At 46.7% G+C, this 12,498-nt stretch overlaps 1 protein-coding gene across 1 annotated transcript in view; it reads right to left on the bottom strand.

The window, feature by feature from the left end:
* The window catches only part of RNF222 (ring finger protein 222), a 75,030-nt gene that overhangs the window by 45,535 nt on the left and 16,997 nt on the right, over positions 1–12,498 (bottom strand). The window contains exon 2 of the mRNA XM_069654601.1: positions 725–814. The gene's annotated coding sequence lies outside the window, so the exon portion shown is untranslated. The remainder of the gene's footprint in view (positions 1–724; positions 815–12,498) is intronic.

The following is a 12,498-nucleotide window of genomic DNA, read 5'->3' as shown; positions in this document are numbered from 1 at the left end:
AAAAGTCAAGATTATTTCAGAAAGGTAATCTTATGGTGCATTGTGGATGTAACTGCACAGGGCGAGGCAGGGTATGCTCATAAACATGTAGCCTTATAGCTGCTTTTAAGGTGATTGGAGCAATGCACATTTCTTGACACAAACTGCCTCATCACGAGTTTGGCGGTAACCCGTAAATGCGGCGGTAATGCTGTTACAGCTGCATTTAAGGGTCCGCCAAATCACAGGTTTGGCAGGATTTACCCCCAACTCTGAGCTGGGGGCAAATCTGACACAATTTTGCCGATTTTTGGCGCTATTACTGCCGCGCTAATACCGGCGGCAGTAGTAGCACAGAGAATTCCCCATTGGGCCCAATGGGGACTTACTGTTCTGCCAAACCTGTGATCCGGCGCTAATAGCACCGGGGGATTTTGGCGGTAACGCCAATAGCCCCAGCGGGACCGGCAGGGATACCGCCCAACGTCTTCTGTGTGATGGAGGCATTTGAGTAATGGAGTGAAGCAAAGTGTCTCTCTCTCTCGCTCTCTCTCTCTCTCTCTCTCTCTCTCTCTCTCTCTCTCTTTCTCTCTCTCTTTCTCTCTCTCTCTCTCTCTCTCCCCCCCCCCATCAGTAGGTCAGCAGTGAATTAGTAGGTGGATGTGCTACGTTACAAAATGTTTTAGTCGCTAATTGCTTCTAATGCGGGGGAGTCACCCACGTCAGGATTAGGCAAAGTACTTACCAGCTCTCAGGAGCCAGGGCCTGGCGATATCTGCCAAATGGGTTGCGGCTAAGAGCTGGATTTAAGTAGAAGACTGGATCAGGCTGAGACCTACAGGGAGAGAGAAGAGATACACACCAATGTATTACACAGTAAAGGTGGTGTGGCAGAGAAAAGCTGTACCGGATGGCCCAGGCAGGCAGAAATGGAAACTGGTGTAAAGAACGAAATCAGAGAAAGCGCAGGACATGGAAATCGCCCATTGTGTAAATGATACATGGTTTACTTCATGAGTGCAACCTGACTTGAGCCTTTGGGGAGCTCAGAAGTCACAGAACATTTGTTCTTACAGGTTCAACTATCCCGTATAGGGGAAAGAGGCTACGCAGCACCTCCAGAACTGAACTAACCAGTCCCCTTTGCACGGGCTCAAACACAGACCAGAGACAAGAAAGGGATACTCCAGAAGCAGAGAAAGACGGGAAATAAGAATACAGGAAATAAAGCACAGGTGGGGAAATCTGGCCTTCGATCATTAAAATGATCCCAAGACTCAGGGGTTGGAATGGAGGGCTGGTTACACGGGGTGAAGGACAGCACATGGCATAAGAGAAAAGTCTGACCATCGAACACTGAGACCGCCAACCTCACTTTCACCAAGTAACAGAAACTGGAAAAGGAAACTAGAAGACTGGAACACGAACAGAACTAAGAGGGAAGCTAATGGGCACTTGGCGAGGGTATTTATGGCAAGAAAGCTTTAAACACAGGAAATACAGGAAGCAAAGGTGATGTAAACCGGGAATTCAAGTGGACAGGAACGGCAGCACTACACAAGGTCAAGGTGCAATCTTGGGTGTAACTGTGAACTATGCTACAACAAGATAGGGATGGATGGGGTGTACAGTGGAGCTGTGCACAAACAAAACAGGTCAGTGTCTCTACAGGGGAGGAGCTAGCCACAAAATGCACCGAGGGGGGCTGGATGGCAGTTTTGAAAGCTGGTAGTGAGTGGGGACATTACACCTATTGCGCGGTTGAGCCCCACCCGAGCCCAGGAGGCTGAATAGATGGTATGCCTTCCCTAGTCCCATTAAATGCATCTTTCTCCCCAACTCACCAGGGGTGAGGCCAGGATACTGTAAGAAGTGGGTCCTCAAGCTAATGTAGTAGGGCTCACCCTACGAGGAGCCCAAAGAGGGAACTGGGTTTGTTCTGCCCTCGGCTGAATCCGCAGGAGCTACCAAACTTAGTGAGGGATAGCAAACCACTCATGGTGGAATTGAAGGGGGTCCACCCCACAAGAGAACAATAAGAGGTTAAAATGGTGCATTTTACAGTACACTTGATGTTATACATTAGGTAAAAAGCCCCACAGTGCGCAGTCGGTTTTGTAGGGTAAAACATGAAAAAAAGTCTATTGGAAGCTTAGTCACCAACAACACACAGGATAATTTTCAAACACATTTTTTTAATGATGCCTTTGCCCACTGTATGCAAATAAGGGGGGTCCTGGGAGTCCCTCTGCCAGACATTACTCCTGGTTACAAGAGCCTTACCCAGAGTCGTTAGCTCACTATCTTTCACAGAGGAGAAATATCCAAAACATATCAGTCTTTGTTCTGCCCTGGGACAGTCCAGCACCAGAATCTCTGTTTGAGACTAACCCTGAATATAGGCCGGTAGTAGAGAAACTCCCAGGACCCCCCTTGTTTTTGCATATTAAGTAGCTTTGAGTTTTCACCCTAAATTATGAGGGTAATCCAGACGTGGAACCCTTGCTCACTGTTTGTAGAGAGGCCCAGCTCCACCACACTGACGAGGCCCAACAAAGGCCGAAACATGTGTCTGGGGTTGTTGTTGGTATTCTTGTTCAGAAGAGAATTGCCAGGCATGTCTGTGCTGGACTGCCCTTCGGCAGGACAAAGACTGATATGTAGTGGAAATTTCTCTTCTGTGAAAGGATGGTGAGCTAAAGACTCTGGTTGAGACTCTAACCCGGGATGTAGGCCGTTAGTAGAGAAACTCCCAGAACACCCCCTTGTTTTTGCCCACTGTTTGCCAGTACTCTGCAAGTGTAAATATTAATTTTCATACATATTGTGCCCAAACATGTCCCTTCTGGTGCTCCAATATATACCACTATTCCCATTTAAGAAAATATTCATGTTTGCATTACCCATAATGCCAGTAATGATACTAAAACAAAACATGTTAATGCTGGCTCTGCCAATATATGCTGTATCACTCATGTAAGAATATACTTCGGTTGGCTCTGCCTTAATGCCAGTAATGGTCTAATGGGCAGTACAGTAGTATACTTGATTATATATTCATGTGCCCTAAAATGCTGCTTGATGTTGAGGATATGATTATCTCACCGAGTAAATGGAGTGATCATTCTGTACTTCGATGCGTACTAAAGATCCAACAAAGATTACCTGAAAAGAGCAACATGGGCACAGTATACGTAAACAAAGTAGGTACAAACATAAGGTGGTCTGCCAAGAATATAAATCAGGCCACATCAGCACTTGAGATTGACAAATGGCCCAATTTACCTGATTTCAACTATATGTCTATTGAATCAATAGAAAACTGGATCAAGGCTTTCTCTCGCAGACATGCTACGATCCCAACTAGGAGTATGATTAGACCAGAGGGTGGGCTCCCTACGTTTAACAAGAATATTAGAGATGCCAAGAGGGACATGAGAAGGGAGCTGCGTATCAGCAAGCAAAAGCTTGGCCCTTCTGAAGAATTAGGTGTGATGGTGAGGAAAATTCAAAACAAATACAGAGCCAATATCTAGAACATATGCTGAAATAAGCTTAGCTCACCAGAAGCTAGTGCAGATCATTTGCTCTAAAAATGCGCGTAGCATCTGGTCACTTCTTGGTGAAGCCAGGGAGAAAGTCAAGGGCCAATTGGTCAACCCTATTAAAGCAGAGGAATGGGTAATTATTTTAAAAGATCGTAACGCTATCTTACAGAGGGGGAGACTTGCCCCCAGATAGCCTTGGCACCCATTAAGCCCTTTGATATATCCTATATGGCTATTATTAGCAAGATAAAGACTCTTAAATCCTCCAGAGCACCGGGAACTAACGGTGTAGCCAACATAGTCATAAAAAATCAGCCCAAATTTTGGGCGAGCCTGTTGGCTATACTGTTCAAGAAGGTAATGGCGCAGGGATCAATACAAAGCTCTTGGCAGAAGGGCGTGTTGATACCTGTATTTAAAAAAGGTAACCGGTTAGATCCCAACAATTATCGACTACTCTCCATGCTTGATACAACAGGCAAATTGTTTGCCTCCCTATTGTTCAAGGAGCTCCAGGATCATCCAGTTAGATGAGACTGATATTTTGTCTCGATTCCAATATGGATTCAGGAAAGGCTATTTGACGAGTCATAATCTCATGGTGATGAATTTGTTGAGAGCAAGGGCTCGCTCTAGGGACGAACCACTGCTATATGCTTTATATATCGATTTCAAAGCAGCTTTCGATATGGTCCCTAGAGAATGTTATGGTCTAAACTCACCACCCTAGGATGCCCTGCTGGCATCTTGTATTACCTTAGACTGTTGCACTATAATACCTCAGTCAGGTTGAAATTAGATCAAGAGGGACATCTGACTGATAAAGTGAAACAGAACAGGGGGGTGAAACGGGGTTGTGTGACTGCCCCTCTGATATATAATCTATCCGTCCACGATATACCGGTGGCGATAATGGCCGCTACCAATTGTCATCCTAAAATTGGGGAGGCAGACTGCCCTGTTCCGGCATAAGCAGATGACTTGGTCATTTTTGATCATACGATCAGTGGTCTGCGTAGATCGGCTTCAGCACTGTGGGACTATGCTAAATGTAACGGTCTCACCATTAACCTTGACAAAACTAAGGTCCTGAGATTCACCAACAAAAGAGTATCTCGGGTTAACCTTATGGTGGGCAACATCATAATCCCCTACGCACCACAATATTGTTATTTGGGTATTGATTTTGAGCATAGCGGGGAATATGTGGCATGTAGACTTTCCCGGAGCATGTGCGCAGCGCAGGTTACAGCTTTAATGGCCAGCTTTACAAACAAACAAGGAGGCTTCACGCTATGGGGCAGACGCCAACTCTATCTGCAAGTATTTATCCCCATGATGACCTATGGGCTAGAGGCACCATTTGATTTAGATCTCAGCTGGCTTCAGGTCATTGAGGGGAAATTTTGGCGGCGGGTATTGGGTCTAGCACCATGAACTCCAATGGCCAATATACGCTTGGAACTGGGAATACCTTCATTAAAAGCCATCATTATGAAAAAGAGGTTTGGGTTATTCCTGAAAATGCGTAGTGGCACAACGAATCCTCTGCTGATAACAATCAATCAGGAACTATGCAAGAAGCAAAATGCCCTCTCAACTGCAGGCAAAATGACAAAATATCTTGTAGACATAGGATGGTCTTGGCGAGAAGGGGGGTACTCTAAGCAGGTCCAAAATGCTCTTGATAAGCGAGTCGAAATGTGGGATTGGCTTGAGAACTTTGCTCACCACAGTTCACTGAAAAGTTATACATTTGTGCAATTTGGGTTATATTCATTTATGAAACCGCAACACTACCTTAATCGTTGTCCTTCAAAACGACTGCGCCGCTTTATACTCCTATTAAGAATGGATCAGCTCCCGCCCTTATTGCTCACGGGTAGAAGTAAGAGTGCAGTTATCTAGGGAACAACATACCTGCCGGTTGTTCAAAGTAGCCAATGCACTGGAGTCAGCTCAACATGTTCTGACGCAATGTGGAATTATGATAGATGTAATTCATCACCACATTGGAAAGTATACCCATGATTTGGCTACAATTCCTGATTCATTATTTTGGCACCATTGTACAAATTCGGAGAGTATCCGTGTTCTGACTGCTTTTTACAATATATAGCTAAGGGTTGAGGAAATACTGGGCATTAAAATTTGAATATTATCATTCTAAATATTAGACTCTGCATAGGGTGTGGAACATTGCAGATTTCGGTGTCATGAGAACTATAATGTCTTGATACCTTGATACTTTGATCAATGTTTTTCATTTATGTTTACTCTAGGTTCTTCGTTAGTTAAGGTGGCATATTTTATATATGTTTTTTAGGTATGATTGTTATTTTTATTTCTCATTTTACTAAAAGTGGATATCTATTGCTATTTGTTGTGTTATCATGTTATGTTATGCTATATTTGATATTAGAACTATTCTATATCTAATTGTTGTTGTATGTTATGTGTAAAGTTTATTAACTAAACTTTACCACATTAAATTATTATTATTAATGCCAGTAAAAAAAAAAGCCAAGCCACAGTAATAAAACATGTGCCTGCTGGTTAGCTGTTAAGATAGTTCAGCAGGTTAAATGCTAGCTGCTGCAGTCTGAGTGTGACCTGCAGGTTGCAGGTTCAAATCCGGGCAAGCCCAATGCAGCCTTTCCTCCTTTTGAAGCAGATAAATTAGTTCCTGCTTCAGTTGGGTGATAATTTTATATAAATATACTTTCTGTAAAGTGCTCTGGCGAAAGCTCTCTATATAAATTGCCATCATTACACAAATCCCCCATATAAGAACACTCATGCTGTTTTTGCACCCTAATGCCAGTAATAAATGTCATGCCACAGTAAGAAAATATTGCCTTGTATACTGCAAACCCCCCCCCCACCACCTGGCCTATGTAAGAACACTTATCATGACCTTAACACCCAAGCCGAAGACTGGTGCAGCCCCTAGGTCTACAGAGGAGTTGTAAACAATGCCATGCCACAGTAAGGAAAGATGGTCTCCCGCATGTACGAACACTCATCAGGTTGGCTTTGCAAGGCCAAAATTCCATATCACAGTAGGACCCAGCCAGCCCCATTGCAGTACCATGCACCCACTCCAACGCCTCAGTCACATAACACACAAGTTTGTTTTTCCTAAAAATTCCAGTAGAAGTAATTCACACGAGCCCCCTGAACATTCACACTCCGTGTTCTCATTCACACTCACACCCATGTTCACACTGCATTCATTCATATATATATATATATGCGCTTACAGACACCCCCTCACATACAAACATGCATGCACTTACACACTACCTGACATGCTTGCGCGGATACATTCATACATGCATGCATGCAATCCACACACACACGCAATCAAAAACACTTTTTATCCCTTAACTGTTTCTGTCTGGACCAGCCCATGCCCTACCCTGTCTATGCCTCTGCATCTCACAGACTATGTACTTAAACAAAGCATAGCTAATCAGCAAGCCATAACTAACAGTTGAGTCCAGAGCAGATCCAATGATATCCTCTCGGGGGCAGGCTTTTGTTCTCTGCAGGTTTGCAGATGCTGCAGTCAGGTTAACAAATGTGTTCTCACTTCGGAGAGTGGTTTATTTAAAAGTAAAGTAAATACACCACTCTCCAAGGTGAGAAATGCGACAGCTTCTTGCCGTCTGAGCCGGGCTGTGCCTCACAGCAGAGGGATTACTGCTGCCTCAAAGTGGGAGGACTTGTCCAGAGCAGAATAGTTTCACCCGGCTTTCAGACTCTCTTCGTCTTCATAGGCAGTGCGTTGTAGATTCAATGCCCCAAATGCGGTTCATCCTGGGCATAGTCTGAGGGAGTAAAAGAGTACAGGGACCACAATGCCTTGGAAGTGCAAGGTGAAATCCTGGAACAGCTGCTGCATTAGAGAAGATTCTGGAAAGGCTCGTTTGTAGTTGTACATAGAACAGGGTTCAGGCAGAGTACAAGCCTGGCCAGGATTTGGTACTGAACCCCAGGGCGCACTTGGGCAGCCACTAGGTGGCAGAATAGCAGATGACAGGTCACTCTGCTGAGAGAATTTGTGTGTCTGAATTCCTGTTTCCCAGACAATGTGCAATTATATTTAGAAACATTCCTGCTTGTGTCTTAGGGAATTTGAGGTCCACTCCCACTCCTTGAACCATATGTGAAGGAAATGGACATGGAGATATCCCATTGTACGTGCAGGGTTACATGACAACAGCCATGGTGAAGATCCTTTTCACATTGTTGTTGGGCTCGAATGGCCTGATAAAGGAGGACGCAACACTGGAGAGGATTCTACATCTTGCTTTATTCATATTTACTGCGTACTAATGTTTTCCCTTTCTCTCCTCCCTGCTCCCACATGATTCCCCACGTGGTCTCTGTCTCCCTCTTGGACAGATCCTGCTAATATCACCCCTGGACAAATGTCCCGACGTCCGCTTAGCACTCTTCTACTAGAGAAAGTGGTCTTCTGATGGTCCAACGGGGCTGTGCGCGCCCTTGGCCGTCCAAGAGCTGCCATGCTGCTTCCATCGGCTCCGTTACTTGGTGATGGGTTTCTCCAGGGGGGAGGCCACAGGTAATCTCTGGGCTCTCAAGGCTCAGGGTCAGACGGTGGAGGTCTTTCATTTTCCCTCTTGACGAAATGCTTAAATTGGGAACTGTTCCTTTTCACCCCTTGGTTGAATTCTCAGCCGTCACCATGGTTCCTCTAACGGCTGTGATGTTGAGTGGCTTTGGAGCGAACCAAGTGTCTGTCTTCTTAGAGGTTGCACTTCATCTCCTACTTGAAACTCCTTGGGCTCAGCCCCTCTTCTCATATACGTCTCCACTCTAGCTTTTTCTTTCCGCTCCGTGTCCCTTCTTATGACCTCCGGGTCTGCTTCCTGCAGAGTCACTGGGTGTCTCACGATGCAGGTGCGAACTTCATATCGTACAATTAGCTCGACAAGGGTCTTGTTAGTAGCCTCGTGGGGAGTGTTCCTGTAATCTCAGAGTAGCTAACACAGAGCTTGATGGGGGGTCAGCGCCCTCGATGCAGGCCCTCTGCATAGTTTTCTTAATGGAGGCCATAAACTGCTTGGCCATTCCATTGGCTTGCGGCCATCAGGGAGTAACTTCTCATGGATGAAAACCATGTGTTTCGGAAAGGATGCAAACTCATGGCCACTGAATTGAGGCCTGTTGTCTGATTTGATCGTGCCAGGGATTCCCCAATGACTCAATACTTCGTCAAATATTGCTGCTACATGAGCGAATGCTGTGGTTGCTGGATTCTTCACAATAGGGAACCTTGAATGTTTGTCTATTAATAGTAGTAGGTATTCTCCTGATTCCAGGGGTCCATAATTGTCAACAGCTACCCTTTCCCATGGATTTGCTGGAATGTGTGTTGGTTGGAGTGGGACCGGTGCCTCCGCTCTGGCTATGCATTGGCACACTATGCAATTTTTCTCCCACCTCTCAACCATGGAGTCCAGGAAACGGAACCACATGTGACACCCAAGTTGCCTTTTTGTGTTGTCAGAAACTCTGAGTCCCTTGATTATTCCTACCCTGAGCGTCGCAGGGATGACTAGTCGGCACCATCTCAGCAGTATTGCATGGTCCTTCACAGCCAGTTCTGTATGTACCTTAGCGAGCCTTTCCATTTTGTCCCTGCACACCTTTCCATTTCATCCCTGCACACCCGTGGGTGGTTCAGCACGGCCCGTCGATAGTCCTCCACTTATTGTTCTCGGTTAGGCTGATTGCCAACACCATGGAGGGGGCTGCCACGGAAGCTGTCACAACTGTCTATAGCGAAATAGCGGGTGGGAGCGCATTGGAGGCTATGCAGTTTAGGTACTCATGCCCCCCGCTCTGGAGATAGGCTTGCCTGCCGGATGCCGTGATAAATAGTCAACTGGGTTGTTTTCACCCCCAGGTCTGTGGATGATATCAAAGTCGTATTCTTGAAGCCTGATGCCCCATCGTTCTATCCTGGGGCATTTAAGTATGGGGGTTCCCAAACAGAGACAGCAAGGCTTGGTGGTCAGTAACAATTGTGAATCTATTGCCTACGACAAAGTTGTGGAAATGCTTTCAGGCCCACACGGCCGCCAGGCTCTTTTTCAGCTTGTGAGTAGGCATATTCAGGCGGGGCCAGTGCTCTGCTGGTGTAGGGAATGATGTAACTGGGGTGAGAATCGACCCCATTCATCTGGGCGAGTATAGCCCCTAGCTCCACTGGGCTTGCATCCACGACAATTTCAGTGTGCCAGTCTGGGTCGAAGTATGCCAACCAACGGGCTTCTGCCAGGGCAGATTTAATGGTGTTGAAAGCCTCCTGACATTTGCCCGACCAGGTGAATATGATGTCCTTCTGCAACAGGCGTCAAAGTGGTTCTGTGATGGATGTGTAGTATGGGATATAGCGAGCGCAGTAACCTGCCATCCCCAGAAACGACCGGACATCAGCCACTTGCGTTGGTCCACAAAGATTGGAAATAGTGGTGACCTTGTCCGGGTCTAGCATCATGCCATCCGCGGAAAAGATATGACCAAAGAATTTCAATTTGGTCTTGCTGAACCAACACTTCTCTATGTTTAATGTCAGACCCGCTCCTTGGACAGCCGTACAGGTCGCTAGCAATGCAGCTTCATGCTCCTCACATGTTTTTCCAAAGACGAGAATGTTGTCACTATAGTTCAGGGCGCCACGTATTGGCCTGATGACTTGCCCGATTGCCTCCTGGAAAATTCTGGCGTCCGATGAGATGTCAAAGTTGAGGCGTTTGTAACATAAAAGGCCATCATGGTTTGCGAACGTGGGGATGCCCCTCGATTCGGGGTGTAGCTCCATCTGATGGTAACCTTGATTGAGGTCCAATTCGGAAAATAGTACAGACTTAATCAACTGGACAATCATGTACTCAATTCGGGGCCCTTGGTGTCATTCCCTCTGGATGATTGGGTTGGCTATTCTCATGTCCACACAGTCTCAAGCGTCCCCCCTCCTTGGGCACAATCACTAGGGGTGAAACCCAAGAGGTCGGTCCTATTACGCTCATCTTTCTTTTTCTCTCGGTTTCCACAGATTGCAGCCCAGTTGAGATGCTGCGTGCTGGATGGTGTTTTCTCAGGTAAGACAGAATAATCTTGTTCTTGCAGGACTACAGGAAGATGCTGAAGACCAGGAGCTGGACACTGGGAGCGTCACGCTGCTGGTTGCAGAATAACACGAAGCTTGTTCTGCCATCAGGGTGCGGTTTATATAGCCCAGGTAAAGTAGTACCAGTGAAAGTAGTTCCAGGCCTGCCACACCCAAAACACTTGACCGCATGGCTTGGTTCTTAGAACTGGGCTGTGTGGGTGCTTCCATGTTGGATTTAAAGGCCCATGTACATAAATGGGACCTAGTTTGAACAGTCGTTCCTTCCTACATATGAGCCTGGTGCCAAAGGCGCCAGGGCTGGCTCTAGGAGCCCTTTTGTGGTGGTTTTAAGGCCCTCAGGGTTCTGGTGGGAACCTGCTTGCGGCACAACTTGTGCCCCCTCACAGTGGTCATGACAACTGTAGCCGGTTCAATAATGCCATCATTGAGCAGCTGGTTGAGCTCATTCGAGACCACTGCCTGTAGGTGGAAACCCACCCTCCTGGGGTTTTGGTGGACGGGTCAGACCATGGTGTCGATGCGCAGCTTGATGGGGGGGGTCCTTTCATTTTCCCCAACCCTTTGCAGAGGAGCGGGAATTTCGCCAGGATCATGACTTTCGTGATAGGGCCATTGATGAGTGTTTGTTCGCCACCGTGCAGATGTATTCTTTCGTGTCACTTGGAGGTGCAACCATTTGTATTATATCCCCTTCATCGACATGTATATCGAGGAGTCTCAACCAGGACGCGGTGTGGAAGCTCAGCAGGCATCGCCCTTTTGTGGGGCTCCGGATCAAGTGGTTGTGAACCATCCTTTATGTATGAGATGGTGCCTGAAGTGTCCAATGGAGTGAAGGGGAAGGTATGTGCCCCACTGAAAGATCTTGGACATCATCTGAGCTAGCATTGGTCTGTCGGGGATTTGCATGAATTCTTTTCCCCCATAATGTTGACAGTGGCACCGGAGTCGACCAGGAAGCAGAATTGTCTGTCTCCGATGTTAATGGCTACCCTGGGTGCCTCTCTGGCCTCTGACATCCAAGATGAGGTTAACCTATTAATCTTGAAAGTATTGGTCATAGTTGTCACTTTCGTAGGGGGGTCCAGGCACTAATGGCAGGTTATGGCAGTGACGTGGCCTGTCATATTCATGTACGAGATGCGGGCCTTGTTCGAACCATATGAAGTCTTGGGGATAGTCTTCTGGGTAGTGGTTTTTCAACCCCCTTACATACTGCCTTGGCTCTTGTTGGTAGGGTTGCATCTGATAGGACGAGTTCCGTGGGGTCCAACTGTACATTCTGTATTGTGGTTGAGGTGGTATTCGCAGAGTAGGAAATTGTCTGCCTTCTCTGACAGAATTTCTGCATCTCTGGGAGAGAGCGGGGCATGTCCCGAATGAGGCAATGCCGTCCCACAGCGGTAGAACTGCCTTTGTATTCTGGGGCCACTGCAATGAGTTGGTTCTTGTCCTGTTTGGTGCTGGCACCCCCTGACATTAGGGCCACTTGTGTGTCCACTCTTTCGACGATTCTGGCCCTCTTGCTGACTTCGTCGATGGGGAGTGGCTTTTTTAAGCAATTGTTTCTTTAGGGTTTGGGATAGGCACCCCTCTATCACCCATATTGCTCCGTTCAGCGAAAAGGCATGAAATTGACAGTGTTCCCCTTTGGCTTTCAGGTGGCAGATGAACTCCTCAGCTGTTTCGTCCCCCATTAGGGTGCACTGATTAAACATGCAACGCTTATAGTCACGATTGAGCTCAATCACGAGTTTCTTGTTGAGAGCAGTTATCAGCAATGCAAAAAACGGCTGTTCCTCT

Source organism: Ambystoma mexicanum, chromosome 3q (genome assembly GCF_040938575.1).
Source record: "Ambystoma mexicanum isolate Mex_15411 chromosome 3q, UKY_AmexF1_1, whole genome shotgun sequence".
NCBI classification, from domain to species: domain Eukaryota; kingdom Metazoa; phylum Chordata; class Amphibia; order Caudata; family Ambystomatidae; genus Ambystoma; species Ambystoma mexicanum.
Note: the sequence above shows the minus strand (reverse complement) of the source record. Positions and strands in the feature narration are given on the sequence as shown.